This window comes from Lepus europaeus, chromosome 2 (assembly GCF_033115175.1).
Source record: "Lepus europaeus isolate LE1 chromosome 2, mLepTim1.pri, whole genome shotgun sequence".
Lineage (NCBI taxonomy): Eukaryota > Metazoa > Chordata > Mammalia > Lagomorpha > Leporidae > Lepus > Lepus europaeus.
This window is the reverse complement of record NC_084828.1, coordinates 76,296,889-76,314,082: the sequence shown is the minus strand read 5'-3', so window position 1 is coordinate 76,314,082 and position 17,194 is coordinate 76,296,889.

Genomic DNA, 17,194 nt, shown 5'->3' with positions numbered 1-17,194 from the left:
CCATAAGCTATACTTTGGAAATTTATATTCATTAAATAAAAGTTTAATAAATAAAAAAAAAGAATATTGCAAATAATTAGTCAGGGAGTAACCTAATTCAGTGAGATATGAGACCAGTAAAAAATAAGATACAGCTCTTACAAATCAGGTACAATTAACATTAGGTAGAAACTGTAAGAAAATCAGCTGAAAACTCAGAAAATTAGTTAGTGTTCAATAAAAAGAAAGGATACAGAATAAATACGTAAGAACCAGGGGCTGGCGCTGTGGTGTTGCTGGTTAAAACTGCGTCCCATATGGGCGCTGGTTTGAGTCCTGGCTTCTCTGCTTCTGATCCAGCTCCCTGAGCCCCTACATCCACATGGGAAACCTGGAGGAAGCTCCTGGCTCCTGGCTTCAACAAGTCCCAGCCCCAGTCATTGCGGCCATTTGGAGAGTGAACCATTGGATGGAAGACCTCTCCCTCTCTCTGTCATTCTTTCAAGTAAATAAATAAAAATCATTAAAAAAAAAAACTTTTTAAAAAAGAATCAATAGCTTTCCTTTATATCATAAATAAAATATCATAACCTGAACATATGCAATGGGATTGAAAACCCAGTGTCTGGGAGGAGTAACAAGAAATGCATGGGTGGAGAGTAAAATAAAATTCCCAAACTCTGAAGGGTATGAAAGGAAAGAGATACTTAACATTCAGCATTTTGAAGATGTCCAGTTTTCCCAAATTAATTTATAGATTTGATATAACCAATGAAATTTTACTTTTTTCGCTATTTAGAAAAATCAGGACTTCATTTGGGAGGAAAATGGGGAAAGGAAAAAAATCCCGAACAATTTGATGAGAATGAAGGGAAATCATCCACTAAATCATAGAACCCATTGTGAACCTGCAGTGTTTAAGGTAGCTGTGCTTGTGAAAAACTTAAAAAAAAAAATTCTCAGTGGGGCCAGCGCTGTGGCGTAGCAAGTAAAGCTGCCGCCTGTAGTGCCAGCATCCCATATGGGCTCTGGTTTGAGTCCCAGCTGCTCCACTTTCCATCCAGCTCTCTGCTATGGCCTGGGAAAGCAGTAGAAGATGGCCCAAGTCTTTGGGCCCCTGCACCCGCGTGGGGAGACCTGGAGGAAGCTCCTGGATCCTGACTTCTGATCAGCACAGCTCTGGCCATTGCGGCCATCTGGGGAATGAACCAGTGGATGGAAGACTCTCTCTTTCTCTCTCTCTCTCTCTCTCTCTGTCTCTCCCCATCTCCTTCTCTCTGTGTGTAACTCTGACTTTCAAATAAATAAATAAATCGGCCGGCGCCGTGGCTCAACAGGCTAATCCTCCGACTGTGGTCCCGGCACTCCAGATTCTAGTCCCGATTGGGGCGTCGGATTCTGTCCCGGTTGCCCCTCTTCCAGGCCAGCTCTCTGCTATGGCACGGGAAGGCAGTGGAGGATGGCCCAAGTGCTTGGGCCCTGCACCCCATGGGAGACCAGGAGAAGCACCTGGCTCCTACCTTTGGATCAGCGCGGTGTGCCGGCCGCGGCGGCCATTGGAGGGTGAACCAATGGCATAGGAAGACCTTTCTCTCTGTCTCTCTCTCTCTCCCTGTCCACTCTGCCTGTCAAAAAATAAATAAATAAATCTTTAAAAAAATTCTCAGTGAATGAGAATAGATGTTAATATTTAACATACAATGAGTTTGTCATCACAAAACAATTAAGAACATTCAGTACATGATTCTTTTTTTTCTGACAGGCAGAGTGAACTAGAGGATAAAAGATCTCTCTCTCTCTCTTACTCTCTTTCTCTCTGATACTCTTGTGTTCAAAAAATAAATATTTAGAAAAAGGACAATTTATAATAAAATGAAAAGTGCTATGAGTATATATAAGAAAATACTCAACCTTTCCACTAATAGAAATACACATCAGCAGTAATAATGTCAGATATAATATGTCCTCGAATGTGATGTAACAGGTGCACAATACCATCTACATATGAATTACTCTGGACAAAGAAGTGAAAGCTTTCAAGTTTAGGGGTCTCAGTACCACATTCCAGGAAACACAGGGAATAGAAGAGCATTAAACTATGCTTTGGAAGTACTATCAGCCAAATGCAGAGTGTGAACATTTTTACAGGACAAGGGACCAAGTTTCCCTGACAAATAAATGACAAAAGAAGTGGGGAAAAGGGAATTCTTATGAAGTCAAAAGTTTTTTAAAATGTCTTAAGAAATTTATTATCTAAAAAGCAATGTGTGGAACTTGTTTGGATCCTGACCTAAACAAAGCAACTTTGTCATTTAAAAGTCAATTAGGGCCAGCACCGCGGCTCAATAGGCTAATCCTCCGCCTTGTGGTACCGGCACACTGGGTTCTAGTCCCGGTCGGGGTGCCGGATTCTGTCCTGGTTGCCCCTCTTCCAGGCCAGCTCTCTGCCGTGGCCTGGGAGTGCAGGGGAGGATGGCCCAAGTGCTTGGGCCCTGCACCCATGTGGGAGACCAGGAGAAGCACCTGGCTCCTGCCTTCGGATCAGTGCGGTGCGCAGGACGCAGCGCGCCGGCCACAGCAGCCATTGGAGGGTGAACCAGCGGCAAAGGAAGACCTTTCTCTCTGTCTCTCTCTCTCACTGTCCACTCTGCCTGTCAAAAAAAAAAAAGTCAATTAGAGGGGCCAGTGTTGTGGCATAGTGGGCTAAGCCTCTGCCTGCAGTGCCGGCATCCCATATGGGCACTGATTCGAGTCCAACTGCTCTTCTTTCAATCCGGCTCTCTGCTTATGGCCTGGGAAAGCAGTGGACAATGTCCCAAGTGCTTTGGCCCTTGCACCCACGTGGGAGATCCAGAAGAAGCAACTGGCTCCTGGCTTTGTATCAGCTCAGCTCTGGCTGCTGCTGTCATTTGGGGAGTGAACCAGCAGATGGAAGACCTTTCCCTCTGTCTCTCCCTCTCTCTGTCTGTAACTCTGCCTCTCAAATAAATAAATAGCAATCTTAAAAAAAAACTCAATCAGATTTCCCTGTGTATAGAATCATATTTGTATACCCTTTATTTCTTCTCTTGCTCAATGACTCTGGCTAAAACTTCTAGAACTATACTCAGTAAGAGTGGCAAGATTGTATATCTTTGTCTGGTCCCAGATTTTAGTGGGAACACTTCCAGCTTTTCCGCATTTAATATCACGTTAGCTGTGGGCTTGTCTTATACAGCATTATCATGTTGGGGTACGTTCCTTCTATACTTAATTTGTTCAAGGTTATTGTTTTAAATCACGAATGGATATTGTATTTTATTAAATGTTTTCTCTGAATCTACTAAGATGATCATATGACTTTTAGCCCTTATGTTGTTGATATGATATATTATGTTAATTGGTTTGTGTATGTTGAATCAATCTGCCTCATGGGAAGGAGGAAGTTAAATTATCCCTGTTTTCAGATAACATGATTTTATATGTAGTAGAACAACAACAACAAAAAACTCCAAGGGACTTTTACAATCAATACGTGAATTCAGCAAAGCTGCAAGACACTAAATCAACACACAAAAATCAATAGCATCTTTATATCTTTTATACTAGAATAATATTGCTGAGAAAACATTTATAAGAGCAATCTCATTCACTGTAACTATTAAAAAATCAAATATCTTAGTGTAAATTCAACCAAGAATATGAGGACCCCCTACAATGAAAATTACAAAATACTAATAAAAATGGGAAAAGACATACAAAAAATGGAAACATATCCCCCATCGTGGATTGGAAGAAATAACATTATCAAAATGTCTATTCTACACAAAGCAGTTTACAGATTAAGTGTAATTCATATCAAAATGCCAATGATGTTCACAGAATCAGAAAAATCAGGGGCCAGCGCCGTGGCACAGTGGGTCAACACCCTGGCCTGAAGTGCCGGCATCCCATATGGGCGCCGGTTCGAGATCCGGCTGCTCCTCTTTCAATCCAGCTCTCTGCTATGGCCTGGGAAAGCAGTAGAAGATGGCCCAAGTCCTTGGGCCCCTGCACCCACGTGGGAGACCAGGAAGAAGCTTCTGGCTCCTGGCTTCCGACTGGCACAGCTCTGGCCATTGCGGCCATTTGGAGAGTAAACCAGTGGATGAAAGACCTCTCTCTCTCTCTCTCTCTCTCTCTCTCTGCCTCTCCTCTCTCTGTGTCACTCTGACTTTCAAATAAATAAATAAATCTTTAAAAAAAGAATCAGAAAAATCAATCCTAATATTCATATGGAAACACAAAAGACTCTCAAGGCCCACAGCAGTCTTGACCAGAAAAACAAAGCTGGAGGCATCATAATACCAGGTTTCAAGATGCACTGCAGAACGATTGTAACCAAAGCAGCATGGTACTGACCTGAAGATAGATACATAGACACAAAGACCACTGAAACTGAACAACACAAATAAATCCATCCACCTACAACCATCTTATCTGTGACAGAGGTCCTAGAAGCATTCTCTGGAGAAAGAAGAGTATGTTTAATAAATTGTACTGGGAAAACTGGGTTTCCACGTGCAGAAGTTTGAAACCAGACCCCCTACCTTACACCCTCTACAAAAATCAAATCAAAAGTGATCAAAGACCTCAAAGTAAGATCTGAAATTATGAAACTACTAGAGGAAAACACAGGGTAAACACTCCAGATCATTGGCGATGAATTTTTTGGATAAAACTCCAAAAGCACAGTCAATAAAAGCAAAAATAGACAAACGAGACTATATATAACTAAGAAGCTTCTGCACCACAAAGGAAATAATCAACAGAGTGAAAAGACAACTGGAAGAATGGGAGAAAATATTTGTGACCATGCATCTGATGAAGGATTAATATAAAGAATCTATAAGAAGCTCAAGAAGCTCAGGACAAACTATGTAGTTGAGACATTTTTCAGAAGAAGAAATATAAATGGCCAATGAACACATGAAAAAATGCACAGTAAAACTAACCATCAGGGATATGTAAATAAAAACCACTAGGAAGTATCATGTCACTCCAGTTAGAATGCATGTTATCAAAAAGTAAAAAAAAAAAAAAAAAAAAAAAAAAAAGGTGGGGACCTGTGTTGTGGTGTAGGGGATAAAGCCATGGCCTGCAGTGCTGGCATCACTTAGGGGCACTGGTTTGAGTTTTGGCTGCTCCTCTTCTGATCCAGCTCTCTGCTATGGCCTGGGAAAGCAGAGGAAGATGGCCCAAGTGCTTGGGCCCCTGCACCCATGTGGGAGACCCAGAGGAAGCTCCTGGCTCCCAGCTTCAGATCAGTCCAGCTCCAGCTGCTGTTACCATTTGGAGAGTGAACCAACAGATGGAAAACCTTTCTCTTTGTCTCTCCCTCTGTCTTTTAACTCTGCCTCTCAAGTAAATAAATCAAATCTTTCAAAGAATCCATGCACCGGGCTGGTGCTGTGGCATAGCAGTTAAAGCTGCTGCCTATAACACTAGCATCCCATATGAGCACAGGTTTGAATCCTGGCTGCTCTACTTCTGATATAGTTCTCTGCTAATGGCCTTGGAAAAGCAGTGGAAGATGGCCCAAGTGTGTGCGCTTCTGATATCTACATGAGAGACCTGGAAGAAGCTCTGGCTTGGGCCTGGCCCAGCTCTGGCCATTGCAGCTGTCTTGGGGAGTGACTCAGCAGATGGAATATCTCTCTCATTTCTCCTTCTCTCTCTGTAACTTTGAGTTTCAAACAAATAAATACATATTTTTTAAAAAAATGTTTAAAAATACAATGCTAGCAAGGGTGTGGAGAAAGAGAATTTTTTGAAATATTTATTTATGGGGTTAGCACTGTGGCACAGTGGGTTAAGGCCCTGGGTTGAAGCGTCGGCATCCCATGTGGGCTCCAGTTCGAGTCCTGGCTGCTTCCTTTCTGATCCAGCTCTCTGCTGTGGCCTGGGAAAGCAGTGGAAGATGGCCCAAGTCCTTGGGCCCCTGCACCCACATGGGAGATCCAGAAGAAGCTCCTGGCTCCTGGGTTTGGATCGGCACAGCTCTGACCATTGCGGCCATCTGCAGAGTGAATCAGTGGATGGAAGATCTCTCTCTGTGTCTCTACCTCTCTCTGTAACTCTGCCTTTCAAATAAATAAAATAAATCTTTTTTAAAAAAAGATTTTATTTTATTTAAAAATATTTTATTTATTTGTAAGGCAGAGTTACAGAGGAGCAGGGGCAGAGAGAGACTTTCCATCTGCTGGTTCACTCTCCAAAAGAACTCAATGGCCAGAGCTGGGCCAATCCGAAGCCTGGAGCCAGGAGATACCTCAACTGCTTCAGCTTATGTAATTCTGATTGAAAAATTAAGGTGGAACACATTTTTGACTCAGTCGGTGCCAGGATTTTGTGCTCAGACCAGCTGCAAACAAGAGCAGGGAATTAGCCGAAATTTTTAAAAATTTATTTTATTTGTTGGAAACACAGAGTGATGGGGTGGGGGCAGGGGGAGAGACATAGAGAACCTCTGCTGGTTCACTCCCAAATAGCTGCAAAAGCTAGGACTGGCCTGGCAGAAGCCAGGAGCCTAGAACTCCATCTGGGTCTCCACGTGGGTGGCAGGGTCCCGAGTCCTTGGACCATCCACCGCTGCTCTCCCAGGCACATTAGCAGGGAGCTGGATTGGAAGCAGAGCAGCGAGGATTCAAACTGGTGCTCTGATATGGGATGCTGGCATCACAGGCAGCAGCTACTCCACTGTACCACAACACCGGCCCCAGAGGAAATTCTCAACAAGTAGCATCAAAATCCTGAAGCATTTCTTCAAGGAACTGCTAACGTGAAATGAAATATGGCTTCACAGTACGATCCTTGAAGACGAAGTACAATAAGCAATGGCTGCCTGGAGGTGGAAGTGATCCAGCCAAAGCAAAAGTGGACTGGTTGCGAGCAAGCATCGTGGCAATAGTTTAGGTTTTTTGTTTGTTTGTTATTGTTTTTGTCTTTTTGGATGCTCAAGACATGTTTGTTAACTTTCTGGAAGGCCAAAGGATGATAACATCTATTTGTTGTAAGAAAATTTTGAGAAAATTAGCCAGAAAAGCACACAGGAGATCCAGGCATACAAGGGGGCTTCAAAAAGTTCATAGAATTGTGCTTTGTGAAAACACTGTGCATGGATTTCAGGGTGTTTGTTGTTTTTTTTGTTTTTTGCTTTTTTTTTTTTTTTTTTTACCAAAACAAACTTATCCTTTAATTCCATTTTCCCATAAACTTTAGAAGTATTCTCAGGTATGTATGTATATGGATGAATTTGCAAGTGCATGTGTGTTTGCAGCTACTTCACCTGCTGAGGAGCCTCATAGCATCTCTTAAAGGAAAAGGGATGTCCTTCATGAATAGCTCCATACAGACACGGAATAACCATTTCCCAATGGAAAATCATTTCCCACTTGGTCCCCAGCCTCCTGGAAGTTAAAGGACTTGGATTTTCCTCCTTGGAGACGAAAGAGGCCTTGTCTCAATGGCACTATCACAGGGCCAGGCCTTGGCCCATACCACGGTAGCTGGACTCATTCACTCTTCCTACTAACTTCCCTGGGGCTCGGCGTCCTCAAGATAGGACAGAAGCTGCTGGAAGAGGCCACCGCGGCTTCCGGCATGAAGAGGAAGACAAGGGCGGGGGATGTTAGCGCACACAGAGCCCGCAGGGTGAGAAGTGAAGGAGAGGAGGCTGCTGAAGGCCCTGAAGGCACCTACCACCCAGAGGCCGCCCCAGGGAGAAAGTGTGGCCCCCAGGGAAGACAAGCCTGCACCTGGGAAAAAGAAAGAAGGGGAGTGGTGCACCTGCAGATGATAATGGAGGAGAGTCCTGGAGAAAAGGTGGGGTCAGTTTCCTCTAGGGAGGAGCAAGCATCCCGATGGTCAGAGGAGAGGAGAGGAGAGGAAGCAGGTTGGAAAAGGGGGGTTTTGGGGGGGATAGGACATGGCTTGGGACGACTCAGGGCTGAAAAGAGGAGCGAGAGAAGGCTGCAGAGGCGGTGCTAACGGATGCGAATCCCCCTGCAGGCTGGGCTCCCGGTGGGCTCCGGGAGGCTCAGCCTCTGGGGCACCTGCCCTGGCGCTGGGAGAGGAGTCAGGAAGCAGCTCTGGGCTGCACATCAGGCTGAGCGGGGGCCTGCGGTTTCCTGTCGTCCGGAGGGGTGAGCCGGGAGACGCAGCACGCTCAGTACAGGTGCTTACGTGACCTGAGAGAATTCAATGATGTAGAGCAGATCAACCTTTGGAGCCAAATATTTAGAGACTGGAGGAGAGCACAGGAGAGCGGCGCTGCCCACCGCTCTGGGCCAATGGGCCAGGAATTGGGTATAAACAGGCAAGTGACCGTCTTCAGTGCAAAGAATAAACCTCCCAGGAGAAGCTCCAAGATGCTGCTGGGTCTGCGAGTTTAGCATCGACGGGTCAAGAAGAAAATGCCTACTATAGCCCGAAAAGCAAAACGCTAGAAAGGGGGTGAGCAACGGGTCGGAAGCCCTTTCCAGGGAGTAGAGAGAAAACCAAAGAAGTCAATGTGTGTGGGAAGGGGAGGGGGGCCTGTCTAGAGCCGGTCAAGGGCAGAGTGAAAGGTCAAGGACACCAAGGCCTGGCGCGGACCCTTGGCAGCACCGGCAATGGGACTGGGGCGGCAGCTGAGACAAGAGGACCAGGTGGGGGCCCCTGGAGGAACCACAGGTGCTGCGCATGCTCCTTCAGGTAGCTCAGGGGAAGCAGGGCGGCTGCTGTCACCGCCGAGGCCAGACAAGAGTTCCTAAGACAGGCTGCCCAGCTGCAGTGCTGTGATGGCAAGCGAGGGAGAGATGGCTGACGGGGTCAATCAGTGCGTGCCCAGGGGAATGAGTCAGGGGCCCTCGTCCTGACCTGCCCAGGCACCCGGAACCTGTCTGGCTCGGGACATCCCTGACAGCCCGTCTAGTCGCCCTTTGCCCCGTAAGGGACGCTCCAGGCTCACAGTCCTAACTCCCCCACTGGCCTAGGTGCTGACCCACCCCCGCCAGCCGCTGCCTCCCCAGCTCCTGGAGTTTGCAAAGGAATTTCAAGGAGTGCTTGCCTTAGTCCCTGTGCGGGCAGAGGTGGCCTTGGTCAGCTTAGGTGGGGTCTGAAGCTTAATCAAGTTAAGGACTCCTTTTTTTTTTTTTTTTCATAAAGAACATGAAATTACACACAGAGAAATAAGGTGCCAAGGAGAGATAAAGGACAAGAAAAGACATTGCAATAAATTATAAATATTAAAAAACCAACAGATTTTTTTAAAAATCACAAAATCAGTGTAATGTAATGAATTGTCTGGTATGCCTCTAAAACATGTATTTTTAAATTTTAAGTTCATAGCACTTATTTTATTTGAAAGAGATGGAGGGTGGGAAGAAGAGGTAGAGAAAGAGAAGAGGAAAAGGAAGAAAAAGGAAGAGGAGGAGGAGAGATCTCCCAGCTGTTAGTTCACTCCCCAAATGCTTGCAATAGCCAGGGCTGGGCCAAGGCAAAGCCAGAAACCAGGAGCTCAATTCAGGTCTCCCATGGGTGGCAGGAACCCGAATATTTGGGCTGTCACCTGCTGCCACCCAGGGTACACATTAGCAGGAGACAGGAGTCGGGAGCAGAGCCAGGAATCCAACATCCCAAGTGGCATCTTATTGCTAGGGCAAATGACCTGCTTCTGTATTTTGGATTGTGTCCTTGTAGTAGGCGGAACGATGACCCCCAAAGATACCTGCTTCTGCATCTCCAGCACATGCGGCTGTGCTTCCTCATATGGCTAAAGGGTCTTCGCCCATGTGACCCAGTGACGGGGAGAGAATCCTGACTTCTCTTACTGGCTTTGAGGGCAGAAGAATGGAGCCATGAGCCAGGGAACAACACGGTAGCAGCCAGAAGCTGGAGCAGGCCCAGAGACTGGTTGTCCCCAGAAACCCCTGGGAGCCCCCAGGAGGAAGCTGTCAATGGTTTGGCCTGTGTGGGCTCAGCCCTGCTTCTCTGCCAGGCTGCACCTCTTGGATTTCGCCTGAGTGGCGCTGGGCTGCCTTTCTTAGCAGGTGGCTGCCTATTTTTCTTCTGATGGCTCTGATCATGGACTTCGGTGAGAGGAGAACGGGTGGGTCGCAAGGTGGGTGTCCAGGGTCTGTGATTTTGACCAGAAGTCCATCACACAAGTTCTTCTTAAGGACAGGGTTCAAGGAACGCTCTTCAGAAGGAAAGATGCTACTCCCTGTCCTGGAGAGAGGAACCAGCGTGTCAAAGAAGCTGCCAGACTTGTGAGCAGTTCTATGAGTGCACACCCGGTGCTTCCTCCTCCGGGCCTGGATAGGAGGCTCTTACAAACACTGGCTGGACACCCCCCCCCCCACCGGGAGGAGGCTGCTCTGGAGCCCCGCATCCCACCCCCCAGCCACAGCTGCCTCTGAGGGGCCTCTGGGTGGACCCAGGCCAGGTACCGGGACAAAGGATCCCCAGGTGTTCTGGGACCTGCAAGGGGTGGCACAGTTGTCCTCTCCTGAGAGACAAGGGATCCTCTGACCCATTCATGGCCTCTCTTAGTGACTCTGAATGCCAGACAGAGTCAAATTAAAGGGTCAAATGGTTGGCCGGCTGCCCACGGTGCTTCTACATTCAAAGGCATGCAAACGCGCCTGGAAGGAATCAGAAATGAAGTGAACATAGCTGCTCCCTTTCCTCCTGTGCCATGGGATTTAAATCCCCACTCCTTGACGGTGTGGGCTGGAGTCCGGCGTGCCCAGGGACACTTATGACACTTACACGCCTGTCACACCAGCCACTCCCGTGGAGGACCTCCTGTGGAAATCCGGAGACTGATCAGAAACCCAGGCCTGTGCCGGGCAGGGCTGTTTGCAGGCCTGAGTGGACTGTCTTCCCATCAAAATCCCACAACATCCCTTCAAAGAAACTGCACAGAGTAAAGCACTTCTTTTGGCCACAAGGACCGTGGCATGTAGCTTTTTAATAAAGGAACATCACTTGCCAACAAACACTACTCAGCATCACTGATGGGTAGGAGAACGCATCTCAAAACCACAAAGAAATGTTGACACTCATTAGGATGGTTGCTATCACAAAAACAGAAAGCAGGTGTTAACAGGCGGAGAAAGTGGAACTCTCGGGCCCTCTGGGAATGGAAATGGTGACATCACTGCAGAAAACACTAAAAATAGAATTTCCATAGGATGCAGCAGCCCCTTCCTTGGTATCTGCCCGAAAGAATTGAGATGAGGGTCTTGACGAGAGGTTTGTTCACTCAAGTTCACAGCAGCCTGAGTCCTGTGATCTTAGGAATAGAAACTACTGGAAACAGCAGGATTATTTTATATATGTGTGTGTATCTATGCATATACATGATACTGCTGATTATCTTATATCACACACACACACACACACAAACACAGTCCCTATATAAATAGCAGAACTGGCCAGAGGACAAAGCAGAGGAAAAGCAGGTGAACAGCAGACAATAGAAGGAGACTGGGTTTCTAAGAAGTTAGCAAATAAAGTTTATACAACTGTTTGTGTTGTTTAATGCAGGGAGTTATTTACTAACTCACATTTGCACAGGCTTTGTTGGTTGCAAAAGGATTTCAAAATCTGGTTTTCCTGTCCAGGAAGCTATGAGGTAGGCAGAGTGGGTTTGTCTCCCCAGAGCAGGGAGCAGCAGGTCTTACTACCCCTTTTGCACGGGGAAAATGGGGGGGGCTCTGGGGTGTGCCTGCATTCACAAAGGCAAGAAGCGACAGAAATCCTTTTCATTTCCCTTTATTCGGATTCTTCCAAAGCCTAAAATAGGTGTACTAAATAGGCTAAGTTTTTATTGTAAAATCTGTGGGGATAAAGTGAGATCAGACATTTAAAATTCTTTTGAAATGGATCCAGCACTGGGAACAAGTCTCTTTCTAGTGGCCCTGCCATGGGGTGGGCCCCCAGGGGAAGCTGAGCAATGATCACGTTTTATGAAGTCCCGTGAGAGGGGCTGCGGCTGCGCATGGAAGTTGGCCTCTGGGCCTCGTGCAATGTCACTGTCAGATCCAGCAGGTCCAGGGTTTATGAAAGACTCGGATCAGGGATGAGAGCTGGCAGCAGTGCAAGGCAACAGGACACCCAGTACTCTCCCCCAGTATTTCACAGGGCACAGGAACCTCTTGTTGAGCTGCCTCTCACTAGCGCTGGCGTGGTGCTGCTAGTGCCAGGAGCTTTTTGTTTGTTTTGTTTTTTAAAAGATTTATTTTTTAGGGGCAGGCGCTGTGGTACAGTGGGTTAAAGCCCCGGCCTGCAGTGCCAGCATCCCATATGGATGCCAGTTCTAGTCCTAGCTGCTCTGCTTCCAATCCAGCTCTCTGCTATGGCCTGGAAAAGCAGTAGAAGATGGCCCAAGTCCTTGAGCCCCTGTACCCGTGTGGGAGACCTGGAAGAAGCTCCTGGCTCCTAGCTTCCGATTGGTTCATCTCTGGCCACTGCAGTCATTTGGGGAGCAAACCAGAGGATGGAAGACTCTCTCTCTCTCTCTGGCTCTACCTCTCTCTGTGACTCTGCCTTTCAATAAATCTTATTTTTTATTTATTTGAAAGGCAGAGTTACAGAGAGAGGCAGAGAGACAGAGCAAGAGAGAGCTCTTCCATCCACTGGTCACTCCCCAAATGGTCACAATGGCAGATACTGGCCAGGCCGAAGCCAGGAGCCAGGAGCTTCTTCTGGGTCTCCCATGTGAGTGCAGAGGCCCAAGGACTTGGGGCCATTTCTACTGCTATCCCAGGCACATTAGCAGGGAGAGGGATCCGAAGTGGAGCAGTCAGGACTTGACCAGCACCCATGTGGTATGACAGTGCTGCAGGAGGCCACTTAACCTGCTGCAACACAATACTGGTCCCTGGATTTTTAGTTAGGCTGGTCATTTGGAATTCAAAGAGACCCAGGGGAATTCTCTCCTACACTACATGAGGGATTTGGTAACGGCCCCTTGCCTCGGGTTTCAGTTGGATTTTCTTCTACCTGTTGGATCAGTGTTTCATAGAAGTTCCAGAGATGTGGTGGGTGGATGAGCAGGTATTGGGGGCCGGGGAACTCTTCTCAGTCCCCTTCAAAGCACACCATCCAGAAAGCCCTCACTGGCAAGAGGGGCCCACAGGCTGTTCTCACACCATGCCCAGCGGTGCCCAAGGGGCTGATACCTGGAGTGGGAGGACAAGAGTCTGACAGCTCAACCTGCAGGATGTGGTGTGGTGACCACACAAAGCAACCGAATTAATGCCATCCCGTTCCCCGAGCTGACTGCTCTTCTAGTGGCACAATCGTGAATCTCCTTTTCATGAGTCTTAGGGGCCTTTGGGTCATCTCTGCTTCCATAGCGCTTGTGCTGAGCTATCTAAGCAAGCAAGTCCAACAGTACTTTATACTTTGTGTGTCTGTGTGAGTGCAAACTGTTGACATCTTTACTCAGTATAGAGTTGATCTTCTGTATATGAAGATAATTAAAAATGAATCTTGATGAAGAATGGGATGGGAGAGGGAGTAGGAGATGGGATGGTTTGCGGGTGGGAGGGTGGTTATGGGGGAAGAACCTCTAAAATCCAGAAGTTGTACTTTTGAAATTTATATTTATTAAATAAAAGTTTTCTATTAAAAATAAATAAATAAATAATAGGAAGTCCACTAACTACAATGATAAAGGGAATCAAAAACATTTCTCCCTAAGACATTGAGGATCGTTGAGTTAGACGGTTAAAATGCAGGGAAAAATGCCTGCCCTGCCTTTGTTTGTCTAAAAGACTATTACTAACATAATTTGAAAGACAGAGAGAGAGGGAGAAGGAGGGAGAGAAAGAGGGGGAAAGAGATAGAGAGAGAGAGAGAGATGTCATTCATCTGCTGGTTCACTCCTCAAATGGCTGCAATAGCCAGGGCTGGGCCAGATCAAAGCCAGGGGCCTGAAATCTCATCTGTCTCCCACATGGGTGGCAGGGACCCAAGTAGCTGGGCCTTCATCCTTTGCCCACCAGGTACAACAGCAGGAAGACTGATCCGCAGCAAAGAGAGGCTGGGGCTTGAACCAGACGCGCTCCGTGTGGGATGTGGGTGTCCAAAGAGGTGGCTTAACCCTCGTGCCACAACTCTCCCTCCTGGGGACAGCTTTCTATCAGTTCAGGGAGAGCACAACAGGGCAGAGGAATCTGGGAACTGACGTTACTTCTTCCCCCAGTTTCTCACCTTTGAAAGCCTGAAACTGCTCCCTGTCTTCTCACTGCGGTAAGATGCAGGATTCTTTGTTAAAATACCATTTAAGACAGGGCTCAAGCTGCTGCTTGGAGACAGTTACTTTCCAGAGAGAACTGCTTTTCTCCTGTGTGATGCGTACTACACATGTTAATACATTTGCTTGTTTTTCTCTTGTTAATCTGTCCTTTTTTACAGAAGTGTCCCAACTATGAATTTGTGAGGGTTGAGGAAAACGGGTCATTTTTGTCCCCTTCAAAAATAAGATGAGAGAAGTCCTAGACGTTGCGAAGCATTTAATAAAACTCAGTAGTCAATCTTGACTTTAAAATTCTTGGGTAGCCAGGAGGAACACAAGAGAGCTGCAGCTACCTAATGTGTGACAGCTACCAAACCCTTTTCCCGAGTTTCTTACTCCAGGGAGGAGATTTGGGACATTCAGGGCCGGTGCCAGGACAGAGGTGTTTAGAGAAAAATCCCCCTGGTACAGAGCACCTACAACTACTACATAACATTTTGAAAAATAGTGCTTTTAATGCAGGCTTCAGCTGGTAGAGAAGTAAGGGAGTCTCGGGGAGCCCAAATCTACAAGACTAAGCCAGGGAAGCTAGAAAGAGGAGGCAGCGATCGTCTTGGGGTCTCTACATTCCTGGAGGCCTGGATCCGGGGTGTTACCAGGAGAACAGGGGACAAAGCCTGGAGCCTAGGCAGATGGCAGTGGAACACCGGGGTTCTCAGCCGGGTGCCCCCAGAAGGGACACAGGGCAGTTCACGGCCTTTTCTGCTTTGGCTCTGCAGGGAGCAGGACAAGGATTCCTAACAACAAGCCTGTCAACAGGTAGGTTTGGGTTTAAATTCGAGCTACTCGAGAGGCCAGTCACCCCAAGTCACGGCTGTTCTAGCTGCTGCTGGCCCCTGGCTCCTGGCAAAAGCAAACAGAAATTCTCTGGAGGGAAAAAGGTTTAACTCCAGCCTCAAAGACTCTCACAGAGAAGCTTCTAAGAAATAGGAGTGCACAGTACAAAGTAAAAAGGGATTTAAAATCGGGAACGTGGCAGGAATGCTCAGGATATCTGTGAACAGTACTCCCCAGAATTGTGCAGTGTACAACCCACACAACTGTGTGCATCAGTGCTGAGGCTATCCTCTATCACAGCCATTACTTAACATCGTGCTTGGGGCCTACAAAAGGCAATGAGACACACACACACACACACATACACACATATACACACACACATAATTAAGCTGTATGAAGACTAGAAAGGAAGGAATCAAATTCTCACTAGACATAGATAAATGATTGTCTATTTAGAAATTCCAAAGCAATCAACTGATAAACTTTTGGAAACACAAAGTAGGGTTCCTGATAGGTCAGGAAAAGTCAATTAGTGGACATTGGTTCAGGAATAGGAAGTAAATACAAAAGAACCAGATATCTGGGACTGGCCCTGTGGCGGCAGGGCTTTAATACATGACAGAGGCGATACTTCAAACCAGCAAGGGAAAGGTGGACTCCTCAGTAAGTGGCACTGGAATAATTCCTTGAACTAAGCTCTGGACGGTCCAAGGATCTATCTTTGTAAGTGATAAAACTAGTGCGAGAAAGCGGTCACCATTTTAGACATTTAGAAAGCTTCCTTAAGCCTCCAAGAGAGCAAGATCCGTAAAGGAGAAAACTGATGAATTTCACTATATCGAGACAACATCAACAGTAAAAACTCCTCTTGACTAAAAGTATGTTCTAAATGAAGTTTATAAACAAGTGTCAGAATATATATTACACGTGTATCAAAGAACAATGAACTTCAAAACAAACGAATATAAAAACCTGACATAACATGGGCTGACGATTTAAGAAGACGAACTACAATAGCCAAACATCATGTAAGGAGAACGGTCAGCTGCACCAGGATTCAGGAAAATTAAAGTATGAAGCTAATGGGCTACCGTTTTCACCTATTTGATTGGAAAGGAATCTATCATTGACCTCCCTGGGAGCATTGTTCGGCGCGTGGAGGAACAGTCACTGCCAATGCTAGTGCTGTTTGAAGGAACGAAAAATTGAAATACACATATCCTGCTATGTGGCAGTTCGACTTTTCCCCATTTCCTAGAAGGAAACATTTGCGCATGTGCACGAGTGGACATATATATTGAGGTTCAATATGTTAGTAACAGCAAAACATCGGAAACAGCTCAAACAGTTCTTAAAAAGGAAATGCTGGAGTTGGGCATTTGGCTTGTGGTTAGGATGTCCGGGTCCAATATCACAGCGCCTGGGTTCAAGTCCCAGCTCCGGCTCCCGGCTCCAGCTTCTTGCTAATGCATTCCCTGGAGGCAGTGGTGATGGTTCAAGTAATTGGGCTCTTGACACCCATGTGTAGAACCTGGGTCGGATTCCTGGCTCCTGGTTTGGGCCCCAGATGTGACCCTTTGTGGGCATTTGGGGAGTGAACCAGTGGAGGAGACTTCTTTGACTGTCTCTCTGCCTTTCAAATAAATAAACTGAAAATGTTTTATGGAAATAGCTAAATAAAAGGACTATACACTGTGAAATACTATAAGGAATTAAAATGAATGAATTACAGCTCTCTATAGATATGGAAAAATCTAAGTCATGTTATTCTCGGAAAAATGAATTCAAAGATAAGTTCATTTGGTGCAAAATATTTTGAAATCCATTATACAAAGGGTCTTTGAAGAGTTCACAGAAAATACATATTGTGAAAAAACTATGAATTCAAAAAAATTTTATCAAAATGAATTGTTTTTTAAAATTATTTATTTATTCATTTATTTTATTTGAAAGGCAGAGAGACAGAGATCTTCCATCCACTGATTCAATCTCCAAATGCCCACAACAACCCGGACTAGGCCAGCCCAACGTTGGGAGGCAGGAACTCAGTCTGGGTCCCCCATATGGATGTTAGGGACCCCAGTACTTGAGCCATCACCTGCTGCCTCCCAGAGTGAGCACTGGCAG